The following is a 15,714-nucleotide window of genomic DNA, read 5'->3' as shown; positions in this document are numbered from 1 at the left end:
AAAGACAAGACAGGACAACACAATGCCTGACCTGAAATTATACTATAAAGCTGCTGTAATAAAACCAGCATGATACTGGTAAAAAAAGCAGACCAAAGATCAATGGAACAAATTGGATGCAGAAACCATTCCAGATACACTAAGCCACCTTATCTTTGACAAAGGTGCCAAACACTTTCCCTGGAAGAAAGATAGCCTGTTTAATAAGTGGTGTTGGAAGAACTGGTTCTACACATGCAAAAGATTAAAACTGGACTCATATTTTTTACCATGCACTAAGCTAAAATCAGAATGGATCAAAGATATTGCTATTAAAACAAAAACATTAAATCTGTTGGAAGACAGAGTAGGTAAAACTTTTGAAGACATTGGTGTAGGCAAAAAACAAAACCCAGGTTGCACAGGAACTATCACAGAGAATCAACAACTGAAATCTGACTGTATTTTTTTTTAAATTTTATTTAAGGAGAAAAAAGAAAAAAAACAGAAAAAGGGTACAAGTTATACAGAATTTCATAAAAAATAAACAGTGGGAAATCACTAGTTAATTGATTACATATTGTCATCTTAGAGATAGTTGTTCAAGTTACAAAATTAAAGCATATAGAGTGGACATTCAAACAGTAAGACTGCAAACAGTTCTGTTCAATGACCCAATAAAACTTGCTAATATGGTTACCTATCTTATACACTTAAATATACATGCAGTTATGTCCTTTAGAGCACTTTTTTTCCTCTCTTTTGTACAATGACAATTACACACTTTGGGTTTTATTACTCCCACTGTTCTTATTACTTTTTTGTGAAGAAAGTAAAACCAAATGTGACATAATAGGACAGAGTCAGTCAAATCCAAAGGATGGACATAATACATAATGTAAAAACAAAATACAAGGTGATCAACTATGGTTACCGTAATGCCTCTTACTATCTTAAAAAGAATTGCCTATATCATCAGTTACAATAAAATTGAACAAAACAGTAAAGAACAAGACCAATAAAACCAAGACATTGGAGACATTAGAGGACTTCAAAAGAAGATAATAGTCAACCAGAATGGGATCTCATTGTATTAAAAAGGTTTTACATAGCCAGGGAAATCACCAACAGAGTGGAGAGACAACCTACAACATGGGAAAAAATGTTAGCTAGCTGTTCCTTAGACAAAGGATTACTATTGAGAACATATAAAGAACAAAAAAAAAAAAATAAATAAAAATCAGCTGTCCCAGATTTAAAGACCCAATCAAAAAATGAGCATCTGACATGAACACATACTTCTCAGATGAAGAAATGCAAACGGCAAATAAATATGTGAAAAAATGTTCAACATCACTGGTCATTTGAGAAATGCAAATTAAAACAGTACTGAGATTCCACCTCACCTCAGAAAGTCTATTGTCAAGAAATTAAGCAATAACAAATGCTGGAGGGGCCGTGGGGAAAAAGGAACCCTTCTCTGCTGTTGGTGGGAATGAAAACTGGTGTACTCACTGTGGAAATCAGTGTAAAGATTCCTAAAAATGCTAGGACTAGAAGTTCCATTCAACCCAGCTATTCTCCTTCTGAGTATCTTCTCAAAAGAATTAAAAACATCATATCACAGTGATGTATGTGTACCCATGTTTATAGCAGCATAATTTGTAAATAGCTATATCTTAGAAACAACTTAAATGCCCATCAATGAGGACTGGATAAAAAAAGATGTGGTATTTTTATATAATGGAGTACTACTCATCCATAAAGAAGGATAAAGTAAAGACTTTTGCAGGTAAATGGATGCAACTTGGGCCATAATCACTAGTGAAATAAATCAGACAAACATGTAAACATTGTACTGTTTTATTAGTGTGAGAAGCTGAAAGAAAAAACATGTATATGTGTATGTATATGTATATAAAAGAAATAACTAAGGTAGTTTATACTACTGATTTCTTTGAGTTCACTAAATTGAAGGATTTGTGTTGGTATTGTTTGCATAACTGAATGCAGACTTGTGTTCTGGGTGAATGATTTGGAGATGACAATGCACAATGTATGAACCATTGTTGCCCAATTGACATTTTTAAAATTGTTTTACTTTTTCCTTTTCATTTTTTTTCCTTGAAATAAAATTGATTTGAATAAAAGTGAAGGGAGGAAATGATACGAATTCGAACATCCTTAAAAAAATAAATACGGAATAGAAAAAACAGTAGTGAAAATCAACAGGCTGGAAGTTTCTTGTTTGAAAAGATCAGCAGAAGTGGCAAACTTTTAGCTAGACTAAGAAATAACAGAGAAGCTATATAAATGACTAAAATTATAAATCAAAGTGGAGGCATTATTATCAACCTTACAGATATTAAAAGAAGAGAATATCATAACCATTGCATATAAACAAACTTGATAATCTAGGTGAAATCAGCACATTTCTTGAAATGCACAACTTAGTAACACTGATTCAAATCGAAATAACTGGGTGGAGGGTACAGGCCTGTAACCTCAGCACTCTGGGAGGCTGAGGCAGAAGGGGTACAACACTTACCTCACTTACCTCAACAACTTAGCAAGTAGTGAGAACATGTCTCAAAATAAAAAACATACAAGTGCTGGGGAGTAGCTCAGTGTAAAGGCCTTCAGTTAAATACCCAGGACTGAAAAAATTTAAAAAATCTCAACAGACCTAAAATGAGTAAAGAGACTGAATCAGTAATGAAAACCTCCCCATGAAAGCAAAATCTGGGACTGAGCTACTTTTACTAGTAGTTCCTACCAAACACTGAAAGACAATTGGTTGTTGATCCCACTGAAGCTCTACTGGAAAGCGGGATGCTTCTGTAGGCGATAACTTGGCTGCTAGAAGACATGGTGCATGGAATCGGCTAACAACAGAATATCCCTTAGTCTCTGAAGCTGGGAGTAAAATTTAGGTGCTAGTGGGATTGGGTCCTGGGTGGTACCTCTTCCTGGTCTGCTGAGGAAAATCGCCTTCTTGGTCTTGCTGAGGCTTCTCCCTGGTGCATTTATAGAAAGGGGTAGACAGCTTTCTCTGCCACCCCTTCCCTGCCCACAGAAGGGAAAGCGTCTGAGGAGCACATGCCAATTGCACAGAAGCAGAAGCAGCCCGAAGTCCTGGCCAGGTCAGGCTATCTGCACAACCCCAGTTGCAGCAGGCGGGTGGGGTGGGGATGGGGGTGACTCCTTGGCCTTTGCTGTCCTGTCACCTGCCCTGGCCTCAGGGCTGGGCCTCAGCACACTGAATCTTGGCTTTCTCTCCCTGGTGTGCTCTTTCCTGGCAGCAGCTGCCTCATAGAGCTGGTTGGTCCCTGCTTTCACGTCCTACATCTCTGCTCATTCCAGTGTCAGAGCAGCTATGGCAGCCGATCCATCTCAGCCACCATGCTCTTTCTGGGGTGCCTGTCACAGCAGTCTGCTGTGTCTACTCATTGTGTGTGGGTCCTGAGAGAGTGGGGGTTGCACTGTTCAGTCGCCTGCTGAAGCTCCGCGTCATGGATTCAAGCGGAGCTCAGTTGCTCAGGAGGAGGTGTGGTGAAGAGTGGACATTGCTGTGGCCATGCCCGCATTGTTACAGCTGGTATGCAGCTGTGGTAGGATGCAGCTTGCCCTCTACCTGTAAGGCCAAGCACATACCCTGGCCAGCCTCCGAGACTCTGTGGCTGGACTCTGCCTCTTTTGACCACCCAGCACCCCTGGCCTGCTCCTCACCCTCACAGGAGCAGACTTCCTGCCTGCCTGCAATGTCCTTTGCCCAAATTCACTGACAAACTCTTGCACAGGCTGAAGCCAGGCCAGAATGTCTCCTTCCCCAGGCCACCTTGTGGCACATCCACCAGACAGCCCTTACCACAGGCTTATTCTCCGTGGAGATGCTGCAGGCTGGGGTGCTGGTCTTCTTGGCTAGAAGACCCTGAGTGCACACTGCAGCCTCCCCAAGGGGGCAGTTAGGCTCCAGGAGAGGCCATGGGGCATGAGAGTGAGTGCTCCTCTCTCGCTACCCCTCCTCTCTTTCTGGTTTCTGTTTTGACGGTTGGCCTGGTCTGTTTGCACAGAGCCAGCCAGTCTAACTTACGAAAATCAAGCATCATCTTAGCAGTTTTTCACTCCATTCCCCTGCAGTTGCAGTGTTTCCAGATGTTCAATACTGCTGTATTAGCAGAGGTTGTTAATGACACTCAGGCTGACAGAATACAAATTGATTCTCAAAATTTATGCTGATTGCCTAGGCAGGTTGCTTGCACTAGCTAAGCAAAAATGGAAGACAAAACAGATGAAAAACCCAAACCCATGGCATGTGGCACATATGGTCATTGATTCAAGTCTTGGGCCATGTGACCCAAACACGAAATGGCTTAGCTGACTGGAGAAGGTGGGGACAAGATTGTTTTCCAGGGAAGCCTTAATAGCCCAGACCCAAAGGGAGGTGAAAGCTGAGGGCAACATGGATTTCTGGCTTTAGCTGGGGCAGAGGTCTTGTCAAATATAGAGGGCTCAGTGTCAAGCTGGCCTGATGTAAACCCTAGGGTTATCTCTTACTTGTGGTGTGTGGGTGGGAGGAGGTTGTTAACCCCTGAATATCCTCATCTGCAGACAGAGCACATGGCTTTGTGGGGCAATGTGAGCCAGTATATACAGAACTGGGAACTCTCCCTCAACCCACACTAGTTAGGAGAGACATAAAGATATAGTTACATGGAAGTGAGCTACTATAGTCTTCTCCAGCTCCACTGCAGTTGGGATAGAACTCTGAAACTACCCTGGACCAGGAGCCAGTTCTGGTTCCAGAAGACCAGGGTAGAGAGCCAGAAGACCCAAGCAGGAGCATTGTTGTTTCTGCTGCTGCCACGAGGTGTCACTGTGGAACAAAGCCCTGCACAGCATGGCGGATCCACATCCACCATGCTCTGGTGGGGCCTTGTTCCCTGTTCTCAACTCAGCTGCACTGTGCCCTACCCTTGGACTACAGTATTCCGATGTTATCTTTTTCCTCCAAGAAGGTTCTGAGATTGCTGTTTAGCACAGAGAGTGGAAGGTTCTTTGATAGCTTTCTCTGGGGACCAATTTGTGGTTTACCCAGAAAGCACAGTGGACTGTGTGGTGACTTGTCTATATTTCTAGGTACTGGAAGCTGTCCTGGTGTAGGAATTCCAGTTCATAAGCAGTTTCTCAGATGTATATCACTGAAGTCTTGTGATTGCTGGTTGGCTGATTTGGATTCACTCCTTCGTCTTTCTTTGCACTGGGTTTATGTAGAGTGTCACGAGTGTTATCAGAGGCCCTGTCAAGGTGACTTGATGTCTACAATACTTACCTATTTGTTACCTGCTGCGATTAGTCCTGGAGTCCAGTGGGATAGCAGACACGTAGGCAGACAGAGTAGAAGCCATGTGTGTGCATGATAGATATATAGGTTACTCCTGCATGGAGCCTGCCTATGGTGCTGAGATGGTAAGGCCTGGAAGCTGGGATGTAGATTACCTACATGATGTGGTTCTTAGACCACTTATTACTCAGGGTCCCAGACTGAGGGTTCTCTGTGGTCTCTCAGAGACATTCAGGTTGGCAGGAGCTGAGCCTCAGTTTCCCTCCTGAGCAGGGATTGTGAAGATGGGACAGTGGTCCAGAGCAGAGCTGGGACCAAGACCCCAGCCATAGGGTCTGCCATGGGGTCTTGGCAAATCATGGACCTTGCTCAGGGCTGAGTTTCTAAAGCCAGCATAGAAGAATTTCAGCCTGTTAGAGTGGAGTTCTCAGATATCACCCTGGTCACACATCTTCACTGCTGGACACCCAAGTTGGAAACCACCGACTGAGAGCTTGTTTATTATAAAACTCTGACAAAAGGAAACAATGGGAGCTGAGAATTTTGCTGAGCTTTAAGAGAACAAACAGGAAGAAGGGCTTTCAATAAGGCGGGTTCTTGATTTCTGGACAGGGGAGCAGGGTTCTGGAAGACACTCCCTAGGGCTGGTTGGTAGGCAGTGCTGGCCAGAGGAGGACAGGAACTCCAGGTTTATCTTGTGCTGTATTTTTCCAGGGCTTGTGGGTGTCTTCATTTGTTTACTTGTTAGTTCATTCTTTGCTGTAAATCTACTATGGTGTGTCCACTTCTGTGGCTGCTGGCGTTCTGGGGCTCCACTCACTGTGATAGATTTGGAGGAGACTGGACACCTGAAATCCTGGGTGAGAGAAACTCTTTAGGGTAAATACAAACAGAGGCTCAAGGAAGTAATGACTGTATTGCTTGTGAAGGCCAGAAACACAGTAAGCTTGTCTGGAGCAAATGCTTTGCTGCGAGGAGGTGAAGGGATGGCAGGTGGGGATTTCTTCCCTGGAATTTTCCCACTTGCTTTTTATCTGGTGCATCCTCAAAATCTTGGCTCTTATGTTACCCCGAGGAAAATTCTTCCTGCTCCTCAGCCCCAGCCCAAGTTAGGTGCCCTGATTACATGGTCTTTCAGTGCTGTGTGCTTTTTTTTTTTTTTTTTAAACCCACAACTTATGACCTGTGTGATGGTTCATTGGCCATCTGTCATGCATGTGCACGTAGTGCAGAGTTGTCTACACAGAAGGAATGCCTAACAATTTGCTCCAGCCTTTGGGTGGAGAACTAGTGCCTGGTTTGGCTGCATGAGTGGGCTCTGGGTGTAAGCAGAGGTACTGACAACCACCGCAGTTTTATCATTATCATTCCTAGTGAGCCATAAGGCTATTCTTAGTTTTGTTCTCTCAGTTTTCTTGGAGATACAGAACAAAGTATTGGGAAATTCTTTCTGAGTTTGCATCAGAGCTGAGCAACATTTTTAAGAGTCCCCAGGGTCTCTGAGTCTTGGCTGGACTATGTCCTCTTTTGTTCCCTCATTTTTTCCATCTGCTTCTTTCCTTGCAGGATCCAGGGCTCTTCTTGATCCTCCTCTGCTGAAGACACCCAATCTCCTGGCAGGATCCATTCATGTCTGATACCTGACCTTGAACTCATAGACTGGGTCCTGTCCTATGGGGACCTCTGGGCCTCAGGTTCCTCTGCTGAGGGAGGCTGAGGCCTATCTGTGGTGGGATGTGGCTGAGAAGCCCAGTTGACATTCTTTCAAATGATCTGATTTTCCACAGATAGTATGCTTGGGTCTGCCAGCCATTGCAGGAGATTAATGTGGTACTGGAGGGCGGAAGGAGATGTCTTTCTTGATCAGACACCATGGTTTTACAGATGACTGGGTTTCGTGAGAACAGAACTGGGGGTTTCCACTGACATTTGTGTTAGAGGAAGCCCAAATCAGACTTCGGATTGTCTTGTATTTGTCTCTGTGGAATGCTCAGCTTTGTGGTTGATGACAGAGCTGAACTTTTCCAGTCTACAAGAGATGGTCAAAGGTGTATCACTGTACTGGCCACCCCCAGTCAAGGGCACACAGGTTGTTGTGTGCTAGCCCCTGGGGCAGAAGGAGCCAAGTCCAGCCATAGTCTCACCTCTGTGTCTGCACAGCTGGGATACAGCTGGAGGAGGATGCAAGTTGGCCTTGTGCACAATTGCTGGACAAGAATACTTAATAGCTGTCTGGGGCTGGTCTGGGTACAATAGACCTTTGGATGCATCCTTCCCCTGGTGCTTTCTGGGAGAGACTGCCCTGCCCCATCTCACATAGCTCTTCAGCCCATACCAGTTAGAAGGGGTACCATGGGGGGCTGGAGCCCAGTGGAAAGGGTGACTTAGAAGTCTTGCTCCTTGGCCCCTGGCCTAGCCCTTTCTCCAGCTGAGGAACTTTCTCCAGCTGAGGAAGTCAGCTTGCTCTGCAGAGTGCTGAGCTAAATGGGGCTCCAAATGACGCTGGGTCCCAGAACTCACATGTCCACATTGGCACATTCATGTCCCTGAGGATTACCTATGCTGAGGAGGAGAGGGCACTGAGCCCTGCCAGGGCGTCGATTGGGCAAGCACTGCCCTTGTCAGGTGGAGGGGGAGACAGGGGCAGGCAGCAGGCACATAGTGTGTGTGTGGGGGATTGGTACCTTAGAAGGAAGAGAGGGCTGAGTTACCAGGGCTCAGGTGCCTTGTTGCATGGTCCATGCTTTATTCTGAGCTCAGTGGGTGACTCTCAAGGATGACCACATTCCCTTGGGAGGTTTGAGCCTAGACCGAGAATGCTCCTGATGTTCACATCCTGAATTCTCCATCAGGGCTCTGACTTGTTGACCTTTTCTGACTCTTTCACCTCAGGTCCATGATGGCCTGGGAAGCTGAGGATTCCTATTCAATTCTGCCCCCTGGCTATGCCAAAAGTCTTCTGCTATGTGTGGCAGAACTGAGGACAGGGGCTGCAGAGGATATCCTTACAGGGGGGCTTGGGAGAAAGGCCACAAGCCCTCTCCTTCTACCTAGTATGGGTATCTGCTGGCTCATGCAGGGCTTGGGCATGTGGTGAGTGTCAGCTGCTGTTGTTAGCTGTATGAGGGTGTGAGATGGGCAGTGACTTGGGCAGACAGATGGCTACCTGGGTGGGCAGCAGGCAAGCTGGGCGCTCTAGGAAGTGTTTCACAGGCCTAAAAGCAATAGTCATCTGATCATGGATTGAAACCTCTGAAACCATGAACCTAAACAAACCTTTCCTCTTTTAATTTTTTTTGTACACCCTTCTCAGTGACAGAAAGCTGATGACATAGGCACAAGATGGAAGATTGTGCATGAGCTCCAACTCCCTCTTCTTCTCCAATAAGGGGTACTTAGCTTCTGCAAACTGATATTGAGTTTTTCCTTCAATTTCTTTAAAATCTGTGACACACTAGTAGAAAAATTCAAACATAAGCATTTCCATAATTCGTGTTTAAAATAGTTTGGACACTTGCTGTATTAAAAAATGAAGGCATCTGGTCTTACAATCTCCTAAATTCCAGGATTATAACAAGATATAAACTTATGGTTTCTGCTATGAAAGAGAATAATTGACAAGTTCTGGTAAAAGTTGCTTTTACTTCTGTCTGTGTTCATCCAAGCCCACAGGGCCTACTCTCATCTGATTTATTCTGCTGTTTACTATAGTGGGGAAGCTCTTCAGGCAGGGACAGCAGATGCAGTTTTGAGTGCTGTGTCCACACCTGTTATGAGATCATCAGCTCTAGTGTGACTCTGAATTGGGTAGTATGGGATGCTGACTTTGCCAAGTCTGGACTCTTTCCTCCCTTGGTCCCGTTTGGGTGCCACCAATTAGAAGCCCCAGACTTCTGTGCCTCAGAGGTTTCAGCCTATGGATCACTTGGCTGCTGGCATGCAGAGGGACTGAGCCTTAGTCAGGAGGACACTGAGCTCTGGGCTCAGAACTGCAAGAGGTAGTGTGACCAGGGCCAGGTTACAGCCACATGGCATCCTCCTCTGGTGGATGGGGATTAGACATCGGAATTGTCCAGAGCCTGGAGCACAGAGGGGCTTGGGACTCTGTGGCTTTTGTTCCTTTGCAGCCTGCAGCCTTGAGGAAGATTCTGCAGGAAAAATAGCAGAGATGGCTGATGACTCAAGGAAACAAAACTTTGGGAAAACTCTGGAGCAGCCTCCAGAGCTGAGGGTGATTGCATTGAGTGTGGACTGGAGTGGGACCTGGGTTTCTTGGGACAGTGTCCTATTGTGGACCTGCAAACATGAGCTGGGCTCTGTGAGCTTAGAGTAAGAATTGGACCCAGAAAGGAGAGCACTCAAGATTCCTCTCCAGATTGAATCAGGGGGCTCTTGGGAAGGGTGTCTAGGAAAACTGGGGTCCTACTCAGTGAAGGAGGGGGTGGACAAGCAGGCCAAGACCACTGTGTCCTCTCAGCTGATCTCTGCTTGTGTTGTTGTTGCTATCCTTCCACTCCTGTTGCACAGAGCGATTCATTAGTCTACTTCGCATGACCCTTCCGTTGTGTTATTTTTTTACAAACTGCCTTTGTGGGGCGGAAGAGGTCCCTGAGCGCCCAGTGACGGCTTTGAGCTCTGCCCATTGCTTTCCTCTGCTGTTATGCAGTCCGTTCCTGCCCTGTTCCTTCTCCAGCTCAGCCTTTTACCTGCTGAACTTGCTGGTGGCTCCTGTTTCTCCTCTCCTTTAGCAAGGCCTGGCTCTCAGCAGATTTTGCTTTGGGTCCCTCTGATTTTACTCGGGCTAGAACTTCTTTGAGACCCCTGTCTTGGAGTTGACAATGGACTGTTTGTTATTTCTCTTTGGTTCTAAATTATAACTTTTCTATCTCCATTTTTTCTAAAATTTGTAGCCCACTTCTCTGAGGCCATGTGGTTTCTCTAGGGCAAAGACATATACTCTCCTGCCTGTCACAGCCTCTTGTTCCACTGGTGTGAGCAGCCGGTCTCATCCTTGTGCTCAAAAGGACATCTGTTCCAGGGGCCTCTGGAGCAGGGCAGTGTAATCCTGGGGTGGACAGGTGAGGCAGGCTCTCAGACCATGTCTGTACAGAAACCCTGGTGACATGCATCCACGCTCAGAGAACATGGAGTGGGCAAAGCTGGATCCTACACAGGATTCTGTATAAACATACAGAGGAAATTAAACAACCCAGTACAACACACGAGAAAGCGCACCAAAGTGATTGTGTCTGAATAGAAGAATTTTGTGTGATTTGTAGTTTTTTCTTTAGAGTCTTTCACATTTTCAAATGTCTCTCATAGATTATATATTCCTTCCATTTTAATGCTTGTGTTACTTTTACTATGAGACAAACATCCCTAGACCTTATTGGAAAGTCACAGGACTGTTGCATTTAGAGATTATGCTGCATAGCCTGATGGAGGAGGGACTTGACTCTGGGTTTTGCTGTTGCCAGGAGCTTCATTATTTTATGAGGAGGTGAAGGGCATTGTTATTATGACAAATACACAAACCAGAACAAGCAAAAAGCAAGCAAATGCATTTCACTTTCTATCTTTGAATTCTGTTGGGGAGCAGCATAAAGTCAGCTGGATTGATCAGCATTCCCTGAGGAAGGAAGGGTAGCAACCCAGGGCTTTCACCCAGGGGTGTGCTTGAATCTGGTGGGTAAAACATCCTCCACACATGTCCCTGACAGTGGGGGAGCTTATCTAATTCTGGCCTGGAAAAAGAGAGTCTGATGTTAAAATATCTCTATGCTTGACCTAAGCAAGTTGCTTACCCTCTCTCATCTGCCCAATGGGAATGATGGCACCTTCATGGCCAGGCCATGGTGAGGATAATGATCACATCAATAGTGTGTGCAACTGGTACCTGGTGGATGGGCAGTCAGGCTACAGGCATGATGTACTTCCTCTGTGAACTCCTCCAGGTGGGCAGGTTCCAAAGGCGGAGGCTCATGGCAGCCTCCCTGCTGCCCCCACAGGGCAGCTAACTGCAGCTGTGCTGAATGCCCCTGTATTCTCTTCATACTGCAAGATATGCAGACATCTGAGAAGCTCTGAGGGAGGGAGTCAGAGCAAGAGAAAGGAAAGGGAAGAGAAGAGACAGATGGGCATGAAGCAGAGAAAATGGCAATTGTGTAATTATGAAAGACTGTAAATGTGTATTTTTCCTCTCTTAACTGATTTGCAAAGAAATTATATAAACAATATATTTATGGCATATTGTAGGGCATATAACACATTGACATGTAGTATACTTGCTAATAATAGTGTAGAAGAAGTGGTAGTTAGGAGAAAGTGGGTTAAGGAAATGACTGTGTATGGAAAAGAAATGATGATCACCATGCATTGTTGGGTGTGTAACTGTGATAAGTAACTGAATGTGTCAATGTGAGTAAGAAATGCCCAACTAAATTGGCTCAGCATAGTACTGGGTGTGGAAGACACATCCCAAGGAGGATTATTTCCAGAATAGTATAAAAGAGAAAGGAAGAAGGAAGGCTTGCTTATATTTCTTCAGAGGCACTCCAATCTTTGCTTTCACCTTGGATGTCATCTCCTGGCTGCCAGTACACACCCTTTGATCTCCTGATATGGACTCACGTGGGACACTACCCTGAGCTCCAGGCCTTGGGCTGATCCTTTGGATCTCCAGTGCGCAGATTGACCCCCTGTCTTTTCCACACCTGACTCTGTGGGCAGCTATTGTAAGCCAATCTTTTAAATCCTCGTATATTTGAATATCATGTTTTAAATCTGTTTCTCTAGTAAGCACTGACTGATGCAATGACATGAATGGGTGTGACATATAATAACACAAAAATGCAGCAAAGAGAATAGAGCTATATAAAAAGAACATATTTTCACATATCTCTGGAGCTAGCAAAGTAATCTGAAACTGACTGTGCTAAGACACAGCTAGTAAGCCTCAAAATGATCACTAAAAAAAAAAAGTGAAAAGATCATCAAAGAAATTGCAATACTACATTAGAAAATTTCTATTATAGGAAGAAAGCAGGAGGGGATGACTTGAAAGACATAGAACATATAGAAGACACGAGGTTAAATGTCACATCCATTTACCTGTTTTAACATCTGTAAGGCACCTTATCCAAAAACATCACATATGCCTTCTTCTCAAGTAGAACATACCCCAGGATAGACTGTAACATAGACCTCAACAAATTTAAAGAGTATTAACATTATAAAATATGCTTTTATAATGGGATGAAATTAGAAATCAATATTAGCAAAAATTTGTGAAATTCACAAATATGTGGTAATTAAGCAACATATGCCTAAACAACTAATAAAGTTAAAATAGATACAGAGAAATCATTTGACAAAAATCCAAAAACTTTACGATAAAAATAGAGAACAAAATAGGAACTTCTTCAGCCTGACACAAGAGACCTATAAAAATCTTACATCTATGTCATACTTATGGTGGAAGACTGTATTTCCTCCCCAAGATCAAGAATAAAATAAGACTTATGCTCTTGTTGCCTTTACTTAACATTGTACTAGTGGTTCTGTCCACTAGTAAGGACAAAAGAAAGGCATCCAGTTAGAAAGGAAAAAATAATTAAATACTCTTTTCAGAGAAGACATGAATCTGTGTGTCTAAAAATCATAAGGAATTTAGGATACTCAGTAAAAACTATAATAATTAAGGAGTAACTTAATCAAGGTTGAAGTATGTAAGATCAATATATAAAAATCAATTGCATTTCTATCCACTTATAATAACAACCCAAACTTGAAATTGGGAAATAAATTCCATGTAAATCGAACTTAATGGAAGGTAGTCTGGTTGTTACTCAAAGAGTTAAACATAAAATTATCCAGTGACTCAATAGCTTTATTCTTAGGCAAATACTTAGAAAAAATGTAAATGTGTTTTATCACAAAATACAAATGTTTACAGGAGGACTGTTTGTAATAAGTATAAGTGGAAACAACGTAAGACTTCATCTTGTGAATGGGTAAATCAAATATTGCATACCAATAATGTTTAAATAGCATTCATATTTAAATAGTACCAAAATGGGTAAAATACTTATGAATAGATCATATTCATCAGTGTAAAATGTGTGCTCTGAAAACCATAAAGTGTTAAAAGAAATTCAAGATCTGAGTAAGTAGAAAAAAACCTCATGCTCATGAATCATAAGGCTGAGTATTTAGATGGCAGTACTCCCCCGCCACATCTACAGATGCAATATAGCTCCTGTTAGGATGCCATCTGTTTTATCTGTTGAGATTGACAAGCTGAGTCTGAGTCAGTCACTTGGTGGTGCAGCAATGGCCAGCAGGAAGAACGTGGATGTGTGGTGATAGAGTCTCCACAGTGTCACATGCACCCCTCAGAGATGGACGAAGGAAAACCACATTGGGACTGAGTGAACCAGTGGTGGTTGGAACCTGCAAGGAAAACATGGGATACTGCTTCCAGAGTGGCCTTCCACAGTCAACAGTTGGCTGAAGGGAGACCCAAAATTGTGTGTTATGGTATGTTCTCAACTCGCCCTGATAGATAACACTATAATGAATTATGCTGCGACTGCTGTAGCTGATTAGATTGTGTAGGAATAACAGTTCTGTGTCAGTGACTCTATCTGCTGATTCCACTATCACACCCACGGAGAGGGACATCAAGAGTTCCTGACCCAAGAACTTCGACTGGCTCAGACTCTGCAAGAATCCCTGTGGCCTGGTGGAAAGTAGCTCTGTATGTCAGTCACCTTCATCACTGCAGTGGAAGGTTCAGAGGAATTACTGGGGTGCAAGTGCTCAGACCCTGGTAAAGAAGTTACATGTGAATCACACATACACTGTCTCATTGCAATATTTAATTTCTGTTCTCACAGGCTATCTTATGAGTTTGAGTTTTTGTTTGTTTCTTGATTTATTTAGTAATGGGGGATTATGCTATGTTTTTTATGTTTATTAGATTTTTAATTTTGTGTATTTTTTCTTCCTCTGGCCCTGATTTAATAGGCATCTAGTTTCTTTCCTTTGTCTTAGCTCCCTATCTAGTTTCTTTGGGAAACTGGTGCAGAAAACAGGAGGGAAAGAGAAAGTGAAGAAATAGAAGAAGGAACAGAACAGAATGACAAGAAAAACTAGAAACCACATTCACACCTATGTAAAACTAAGATCAAAGAATGAAGGACAACAACAACAAAATCAAAACAAAAATCTCAAAAAAACAAGCAGAGAGAGAGAGAGAGAGAGAGAGAGAGAGAGAGAGAGAGAGAGAGAGAGTTTCCAGGTTTGTTTCTGCAGTCACTAGGAGACAACATGTGGAGGTAGAGCCCAGATCTGTATCCCAGAAAGCCAGCAGGAGCATTATGGTGGGTGTTGTAGTTAGGGGTTGAGCACAGAGAACAATTAGAATCAATAATTGAAGCTTATAATATTATTTTTATAATGGTCACCAGGAGTTAACACAAGAAAATGCAGGAAATCTATCCGCAACACCAAAGACATAGAATATTTATTCAAGGGCCTAAATCCCACAGCAATGTCCCACATAAGTCCAGATGAAAACTCAGAGCTCATAACAATACCTCCCACAAGTCCAACCGGCAGTCCAGAGCCCACAAGAAGGACTCACACCAGTCTTTTATGGATCCATGCTGGGAAGGTCCAAAGTTCAGTGTTGGAAGCCAGAAAGTCCATGCCAGTGGGGTGAAGGATGTGCTGGTGGGATGAGGGTTCTCTGCTGGAGCTAAGTCACACTCACAGCAAAGACCAGAGCTGTCCTGAAAGGCACCACATCCCTCCTCAGCGACACAGAGGCCCCGAGCTCCTCCAGTGACAAGCACAGTTGGGCAGATGCCGGGAAGCCAGTGTGACGAGTTCATCCTGGAGACCAAGCAGCACACATCTTCTGCTCCAGAGCCAGGAAGCAATGCTCAATGTGGGGAACAAAGCTTCTCCAGAAGAATCTAACGGCTCAAACAGCAACTCGTAGGAGAACCCACAATGCCTCAATGCAACAACTCATTAATGCCCCAGTGCCTCAACAACCTCCATTCTTCTCCACCTATTTATCTTGGAAACTTTCCTCAGGTGGAACATCTTCGATCAGTGCCATGCTGATGTAATCCAGCTGGCATTAAGTTGACCACCAGTTCTTAATCCATAACAGTGGGGTAGGGAATAATCCCAGTGAGTTTATACCTTTATTTCTCCTAAAGTTCAGGCTGGATTTTGGCCATCAGGGTGAGACAGATTGGTTAAGCCTAAGCCTTCAGACTTTCTGCAGGCTTGATCTCAGCTGGGAGCTGCTAGGTGGACCTAGAAGTCATTCTGAGTTCTGTGCTCAGTTGGCCCCTCTCCAAGAGGGCTCCTGGCCA

Source organism: Cavia porcellus, unplaced genomic scaffold, assembly GCF_034190915.1.
Source record: "Cavia porcellus strain 051 isolate PalLab524CR breed Dunkin Hartley unplaced genomic scaffold, mCavPor4.1 scaffold_12, whole genome shotgun sequence".
Lineage (NCBI taxonomy): Eukaryota > Metazoa > Chordata > Mammalia > Rodentia > Caviidae > Cavia > Cavia porcellus.
The sequence above is the reverse complement of the archived record's forward strand: the minus strand, read 5'-3'. Positions refer to the sequence as shown.